General features: G+C 31.7%; 1 pseudogene; it reads right to left on the reverse strand.

Annotated features, from left to right (window-relative positions):
- Nucleotides 1-1095: 1095 nt before the first annotated feature.
- On the reverse strand, nt 1096-2611 carry LOC120151450 (annotated as a pseudogene).
- Nucleotides 2612-9415: the final 6804 nt, after the last annotated feature.

Genomic DNA, 9415 nt, shown 5'->3' on the forward strand with positions numbered 1-9415 from the left:
TTTCATATCCTACATGTTACAAACATAACATGAAGGACATAGGAAGGAAGAAAAGAGTGCCTATGACTTTTATTAATGTGAACAATAATACACCTCCACACCTAACCCTCTAACTGCTAACATAACATATAAAACATAACTCTGATTACATAACACATGACCTAAAACTCCCTTAAGAAGAACAACCAAGGCACAACACCTTTAACCACTACACAAAACCTAAAAATCAACCTATACCAGCTTTAGCTAATTCATCCGCTTCCGAATTTGCAGCTCTCGAAATATGTCTTGTGATAGCTTCAGGGTTAAATATGTCCTCTCCACTTTCTTATCTTTTGATGTCTCTCAAAATTTATGTTTGGTTCCAAAATTTCTCAAATCTTGCAATCAAAAGAAATCTTTTAATGCACGAAGATACATAAACAATGGTAATTTTTTGTGGTAGTTGGGTAATTTTGTCATTTTGAAAGAAAGGTTAATGGAAACATTTGGAATGGAAAGAAATGAAGATGTCTATATTAAGGTAAATATACATTTTGATATACAATTTTAGTTTCAAGGTTTAAATTAGTGCTTGTAGTTTTTCTTTTTTCTAAATTGATATTTAGATTTGAATTCTATAATACATTTTGGTACTTATATTTACTTTTGCCACATATTTTTAGTTTCAATGTCAATGGCTTCCTTTAGTTTTTCTTAAAATAATTTTTCATATAAAATATGTGTGTTTGTTTCTCTTTGTATTGTTTTGTGAACAGTTACTATTATCAGTAACATATACGAATTCAAACTTTGTAATTAATCATTCAAAAACAATTTAAAAATTCTTTTTGGTAAATGGTAATTTATACACCACCTTCCCCAGGGCATGAAACTTCCCATGACCTCTCAGTTTTGCATGTACTCAAATACCATGATCACATGGCCACAACAATCAAACATCTTAGGATACAGAGTAAAGCATATCCAAGCCTTTTGCCTTTTACACAAATATTATCCTTCATGGCAGCATGCGCAATAGGTATTATTTGTCCTGTTGTTTTCACTTACGTTCAAACAGGATAAGCTTGGTAAAATCCCGTGTCTGTGTGCTTGTCAAAGAGAACTTTTTCTCCATCCGGTTCTTCCTCGAACTATCTCTTCGTTTTGATTCTTCCCTTTGGTTTGGAGGAGATGAGTATATCCGTATGTCGTCGTATCCAAGGGGCCCAAGTATCCATTTCCTTCCACGATTCCAGAAGTCAAAACCATGTTTTTAAGTAGACTTTGTTCCACTCCATTTGTCAGAATTTCATCTTCATCTGGTTGGCAAAGTGATTGAACTCTATCTGAACTCCCACATTCCCTTCTATATTCTAATACAATACCAGACAGCTGATGAGACTCCAAAAATTTGTCGGGAATTGTCTGCGGAAAAAAAGGAAACTAATGATTATTTAAGGTCGACATCGAATTCGAGTGAGTTATATCGATCGATCATCGATGGCAGATCGTTTTCGTTTACCTCGAGCATCCATCTTACATACTTGACATTGTTGACGTGGTGGTTCATGTCCAAATCACTCCTCCTTGGCTACAAGGTAAATAGGAGATTAGTTAGCCTGTTCTGTTTCATCCACGTTATCTAGCTGTTGAAGCTTTACCTTCAAGTCGGAGTTGATGTATTTTGTGTTATCGTCCAACTTGACAATCTTTTCGGGAACGTCTTCGATGATCGCTTGCTTTTCTATAAACCAAGGAGAGATTTCATCTCTAACTTCCTCCGGCATCTTCGACAGTCGCCTCGTTTTCTCATTCATCATGACCCAAGTGTTGTTTCATACAGTTTTATGATGTTCCTTGGGGGGAAATTAAGGATGAGTATGCTAAAGGTATTCATAATGATATCTAGTTGCACGTGCGTAGGTGATGCCCGTGGCTTGACTTCGAACTAGCCAGTCTCGCCGCATCCCGATGCTCCGACCCATGTGTCAAATTCCAATACCTCACCCCTGCAATCAGCTGCAATTCTACTTAGCAGCTACTTAGATCATTAAGATGAGTCTATTTAGAGATGCAATGCAACAAGACTGACCATATTGGATAGTGATCCAATTGAACGTGCATTCTAGAGATCACCCATATGAGGCTGTTCCTCATAATTCCATGTGTGGCTCCAAATCCATAGCATAGAAGTCCAGACATCCATACATGATTTAATGCTGTTTCTTACATAGACATGAACATTTCTCAATGTTATATATATATATATGTACGTATGATAACTGAATGTTCCCAATCTGTAATCACCTGGAAAGATTAAGGAGGCTCTCCAAGGTAGCAGTCTTGTAAGGGCCAACTTCGTATGACCGGACAACAACCGTCTGTCTATAGCCGACTCCCCTTTCGATGATGAGACCTTGACGGTAAGGATCGACCAGCTGCTTCTTCGTCGGGATCCTATGCCGAATCTGCTCTTCAGTTACGTGCCGGTTTTTGGTTGTGGTTGCAAGAGGAGAGGAACCTTTTCCGGATCCAGCGATTTCATTCAATGTCTACCATGATATCGATTGCCATTACGAGAATATCTAAAGGGAAAAGAAACTGAACAGAAGAAAGCAGCTGCCGCCATTGCTTTCTCTGGACTGGTCTAGGTCTGGAAAGTTTGAAACAGGGTCAGCACATTGGAATTTTTTTTATAGAGATTTCATGGCGGACCTGTCCAAGACAAGGTCCCTTAGAGGACAATAACGAGGGAGCTTCGCTATAGTTATTTTCATTACAACAAAAATTAAATAAGCGATGCATCCTAGGATGGATCAATGGAGGACAAATAAGAGAAAATTGTTGATTTGTTATCGGGTACGCTTCTAGTTTGTTAAGAGGGAGCAAATAATTCCAAGGAACACTATTAAGCCATTGTCGGTAAGTAGACAATAAACAAACAAGCCATGGGAAGTTTTGTTTATGAGAGCAAGATACTCATTCTCAACCCTTACCATATGTAATTTGTAATTTAGGGTTAGTATTCAATTAAGTTGAATCGAATTAAGTGGGATAACTTAAATTAACTTTACAAATTTTATTTCGTCCTTCAACTTTTATTTAATTTTTTCGAATCGAATTGAATGTTTGTTCGAATTTCTATTCAAATTTAATTATAATTATTTATAATATCATGATATTAATTGGTTTCATTTTAAATGATTATATGATCATGTAAGATATATATATATATCTTTGGAAGTAGAAAGGATTGCTCTAAATTACATTGATTTTACACTGCCACTTGGTTTGATAGTAACTGAGCTATTCAACATCTTTGGAAGACCCCATTGCAACAAAGCAGTGGCAACTGGCAAATCCCATTTCAACAGTCTATCAAAGAGGAACCAACAATTCACAAATTGTGACAACCGGAGGAACCAAGCCTACATGGCATGTGTAGTGGATGTGGTTTGTCTTTCTGTCTCACCATGGTTTTGCTCCCTAAACTAAACATGGAAAGTGATAACAGCAACTTAACCTAAATATCAAAATTATTATAACATCGGTGACAGTGATAATCTACTAGATAAATATAGCTGAAGAATCGGACCATAGACCGACATCTCTATAACCTAAAGGGCAAACAGAAAAGGCACCCAAGCATGTGATCTAATCAAAAATGCAACTCAGCCCCCAAAATAGCTTAAGCACTTTTGTTGTCTTGCTCCTAGACAATTCTAATCACTACGGTGCACTTAATATTCAAATTAATCATAATTTAATCACTATAACTTTCAAATTATTTTTTATTTTAATTATATATTAATAAAATGATAATATAAATTGTCATATCACAAAAATTATTAATAAATAAATTAGCGTGATTAAAATAGAAAATTTTGAAAGTTGAGTAGTTAATTAAAATTTTATAAATTTTAGTACCAAAATAAGAATGAGAAATAGTTGAGTGATGAATGAATTAATTTACTCACAAAAACAACTTAACAATTAGATATCAAAATAAAACAAAAATTAAATGTTAAATATAATTTAATAAAAATTTAAATATTAAAACAAATCAAAACTTATAATTTTTTATCCAATAAAATAAAATAAATTTTCCATGGCGTAAGACCTGCCAATTGCGTAATGCTGCAAGCAAAAATCACAAAAGAATAATAATCCTTTTAATCAATCATTTCATCCGCCAAACTTTCCAATGTGAACAACTCTTTAATTTCAGCAATGTAATTAGTAATAATCATGGGCTGCCAGAGCAGTCTATAATTTAAATTAACTGATTCAATTAAACTAAATAATTCTAATTAATCTAATCAAATTGATATGAGGGCAGTCAGTTAAGTTGATTAAATGGGCCAACCGATTTATTTTTTATTAACAAATTTATTTTAAATAATTAAATTCTATATATATTTTATTGCATATTATAAATTACTTGTAACAATAAAATAATATGTATGAGATACAAACCAAACGACCTTAGTGGTTAAATGGATGATTATTATCTCTAAAAATTTTGGGTTCGAGCACCAACAATTACAAGGTAATTAAATGTTTATTGTCAAATAATTGAAATTATTTAAACTATATATTATCACTTGTAATCCCCTATATTAATAAAAAATAATATTTATGATAATTCGACTGATTTAATTATAAAATTTCATAAAAAATATTGACCAACTAATTAAACCAACTTACCTGATTAGACTGAAACTAACTAAATCAATTGGATCGAATTTTATCATTAGAACCGGAAATTGCTTTCCCTTGATCAAAGGGCACAAATGCACAAATAACTAATAAACTATAATAAATATTTTTTATCGTTGAAGTTTTGAAAATTCTAAAATGATCATTAATTTTATAAAATGTTTGTAAAATAAATTATTAAACTTAAATGGCTAAAAATATAATTTCAGCATAGTTTAACGGCCATTTAATGTAATTTAGCCTTTTTAATGGCACGGTTAATTTTGATACAGCAAAGTTAGGGTAGGGAGCAAAGGGCCAATCCAGTTGTTTGATTACTTCAGAATGATTAAGCGTTGAATGATTCAGATGTTGAATGATTCAGAGGTTCTATATGAATTAACTCTGAATGTGACATGTTGTTTAATAATGGCTCTGAATCATTCAGAATGTATTTCTGTGTTGAATCATTCAGCACTATTTTACTGAATCAGTCAGTACTGAATCAATCAACATTGAATCATTCAAAGGTGCGAAACAAACGCGCCGAATTAGCATTCAGTGTTGAATGATTATATTAAGAGACAAACAAACTGACATTTCGTGAAAGCATTTGCTGCTTTATCCACAAACCAAAGGCTAACAATATTTTATGCCCCAACCAATTGGTCTAAAATGTGGGCGTTTTTCCCGATAAATAACAGGTGATCGGTATATTTACCGATCTAACACCGGTTATACTATATTTTCTGATCTAACACCCGATACAGTAAAGCGCGCCCCCTGAAACGCGCTATATGCTGAGTTGGCGCCACGTGGGGTATAGCGCGCCCCCTACACCACGCTATATGCTGACATGAGCGCAACGTGGGTATAGCGCCCTCTGCATCGCGCTATACGTGTGTGTGTGACACGTGGGATATAGCGCGCCCCCTGCACCGTGCTATACCACACAATTATATATAACGCGCTATATCATACAATCAGAAAGTTCTTTACTTTTTCTTTTCGTTTGTTATCATCCAATTGTATTTTAGATAATATTCTTTAACAATAATAGGATAAATCTCATAAATGGTACACAATTGCTATTGGAATTGCAAATAATGAGGCGATTTTGCTTTTGTACTTTCTAACATTGTGTAATGGATTATGGTTTAGACTAGATTGCTAAGACACATTTTAAGATTAATTAATTTTTCAATGGCAGGTCATAAGAATATATAACGCGTCATCTTGATCAGTCGTGATCATTTCAAATTCACCTTGCAAAAAAAACGAAAATAATAGGCAAGCGATCGAAAACTACCAAAAACAAAAAGAAATGTCATAAAAACAAATATAAACATGTCACAAAGGCAAAGATAATTGTGTCTCAAAAATAAAATTATTTTTATTAAAAAACTAAAAAGAAAAAGAAAAACTAACAGTCGATAACTAACATTAAAATCGATGCCGTCGCGGATTAACCAAAATCAAAAAAGAAAAAATTGATTTGATCTATAGAAAATAACACAAATTATAAAAAAAATACGTGTGTGTGTGACACGTGGGATATAGCGCGTCCCCTGCACCGTGCTATACCACACAATTATATATAACGCGCTATATCATACAATCAGAAAGTTCTCTACTTTTTCTTTTCGTTTGTTATCATCCAATTGTATTTTAGATAATATTCTTTAACAATAATAGGATAAATCTCATAAATGGTACACAATTGCTATTGGAATTGCAAATAATGAGGCGATTTTGCTTTTGTACTTTCTAACATTGTGTAATGGATTATGGTTTAGACTAGATTGCTAAGACACATTTTAAGATTAATTAATTTTTCAATGGCAGGTCATAAGAATATATAACGCGTCATCTTGATCAGTCGTGATCATTTCAAATTCACCTTGCAAAAAAAACGAAAATAACAGGCAAGCGATCGAAAACTACCAAAAACAAAAAAAATGTCATAAAAACAAATATAAACATGTCACAAAGGCAAAGATAATTGTGTCTCAAAAATAAAATTATTTTTATTAAAAAACTAAAAAGAAAAAGAAAAACTAACCGTCGATAACTAACATTAAAATCGATGCCGTCGCGGATTAACCAAAATCAAAAAAGAAAAAATTGATTTGATCTATAGAAAATAACACAAATTATAAAAAAATACGTGTGTGTGTGACACGTGGGATATAGCGCGCCCCCTGCACCGTGCTATACCACACAATTATATATAACGCGCTATATCATACAATCAGAAAGTTCTTTACTTTTTCTTTTCGTTTGTTATCATCCAATTGTATTTTAGATAATATTCTTTAACAATAATAAGATAAATCTCATAAATGGTACACAATTACTATTGGAATTGCAAATAATGAGGCGATTTTGCTTTTGTACTTTCTAACATTGTGTAATGGATTATGGTTTAGACTATATTGCTAAGGCACATTTTAAGATTAATCAATTTTTCAATGGCAGGTCATAAGAATATATAACACGTCATCTTGATCAGTCGTGATCATTTCAAATTCACCTTGCAAAAAAAAAACAAAAATAACAGGCAAGCGATCGAAAACTACCAAAAACAAAAAAAAATGTCATAAAAACAAATATAAACATGTCACAAAGACAAAGATAAATGTGTCTCAAAAATAAAATTATTTTTATTGAAAAACTAAAAATAAAAAGAAAAACTAACCGTCGATAACTAACATTAAAATCGATGCCGCCGCAGATTAAACAAAATCAAAAAATAAAAAATTGATTTGATCTATAGAAAATGACACAAATTATAAAAAAATAATATTTTCCTGTTTAATTAAAAACAATTTATATGTTAACATATTTATATTTACTAGTATATAATATGGAATCGCGTTTATATTCTGCTACCAAATTTTTAAAAATTATACAATAAAAATCAATTGAATAATAATTTAATTAATATTATGATCTGCCATTGAAAAATTAATTAATCTTAAAATGTGCCTTAACAATCTAGTCTAAACCATAATCTAATACACAATGTTAGAAAATACAAAAGTAAAATTGCCTCATTATTTGCAAATCCAATAGTAATTATATACCATTTATGAGATTTATCCTATTATTGTTAAAGAATATTATCTAAAATATAATTGGCTGATAACAAATGAAAAGAAAAAATAAAGAACTTTCTAATTTAATGATATAACGCGTTATATATAATTGTGTGGTATAATGTGGTGTAGGGGGCGCGCTATATCCCACGTGTCACACACACAAGTATAGCGCGGTGCAGGGGGCGCTATAGCCACGTGACGCCCATGTCAGCATATAGCGCAGTGCAGGGGGCGCGCTATACCCCACGTAACGCTAACTCAGCATATAGTATGTTTCAGGTGGCACGTTTTACTGCAACGGGTGTTTGATCGGGAAATATAGTTTAACAGATGTTAGATCAGAAAATATAGTATAATCGATGTTAGATCGATAAATATACCGATCACCGGTGATTTATCGGAAAAAAACGCCCTAAAATGTGTCAAACCAAGGGTAACTTGGTACTTTCACTGGTACGGCATTAAATTAAACACATTCAACTATGTGAGCTCCAGCTGTCTGTTTGCAAACTTTTTAATCCGTACGAGAGCAAGTCATAATTATGGATTTACCAAAACTTCCTCCTCATTTGATCCAAAAATGGTAAAATGTTTTTTTTACCAAAGATACTATTCAAAATGCCAACATTTTGTAAAATCTTATGCCCTAAAATGTAATTTTCTTAATGAATAATTCGACTCTTGTGAGAGTTGCATTTTTTACTAAACAGGTCACTATAGATTTTTAGAAAATAATATTTTAATTTTTTCTTTCACATTTATTAATTTTTATGATAATTTTATTTATTTTTAATTTAGGTTGTAGATTTTATTTTTTTTCTTTTATTATAAATATCTTTTATTGATTAAAATTATCAATTTTAATTGGTTGTCGTAGCGTAGACCAATAATATTAATAAATTAAGTTAGATTACATATTATAAAAGTTTATGTAACATTCTTGATCTAATTTTTTTCTATTCACAAACATTAAAAATTAATCTCCTAACATTATTTAAAGAATTTATTATATCATCTCACTAAATTAACAAATTATTAATTATTGATTCTTATCTTTATCGCTAACATTACTATTCATTTGAATCTTTTATTTTTTTAAATTATTTAATTGATTTTAATAATATAATTTTATTTCATTCTTTAGTGATTATTTTTTGCTCATTGATGGTTCTAGAAAAAAAAAGTTACTATGTTTTATTTATTTTAAATTTTGTAAATTATTTTTAAACAAAAAATTAATATATTTTTGTCACACTAAAAAACACATTGGATAGAATGACCAAGAAAAAACTTGAAGCTTTTTCCCGAACAGTTTTGATTTGAACTTTGTTAAGAGCAGCGGAGAAGAAGAGGTTGAGTATGGTTTACGCCAAATGCGTCGTCCCTATTCTTTTTAACAAACCCTTATTCTATAAAGAAGTCACACTTTCACAATGTGACAATACCCACCTTCCTTCTCCGTAACTTTTCCTTTCCTTTTATGTCCTCTTTTTCCCTTTTCTTCTTCTTGTTCCCCCTTGTTGATATTCTCTATTACTAGTATAAGAAGCCAAATTGGGCTGCTGCTGCTATTGTAGGCTCAATTGGGTGCCCCCCAACTCTTGTTCTTTATCAGATTCAATCTTATTGGTTTC

This window comes from Hibiscus syriacus, unplaced genomic scaffold, assembly GCF_006381635.1.
Source record: "Hibiscus syriacus cultivar Baekdansim isolate YM2019G1 unplaced genomic scaffold, ASM638163v2 tig00111059_pilon, whole genome shotgun sequence".
NCBI classification, from domain to species: domain Eukaryota; kingdom Viridiplantae; phylum Streptophyta; class Magnoliopsida; order Malvales; family Malvaceae; genus Hibiscus; species Hibiscus syriacus.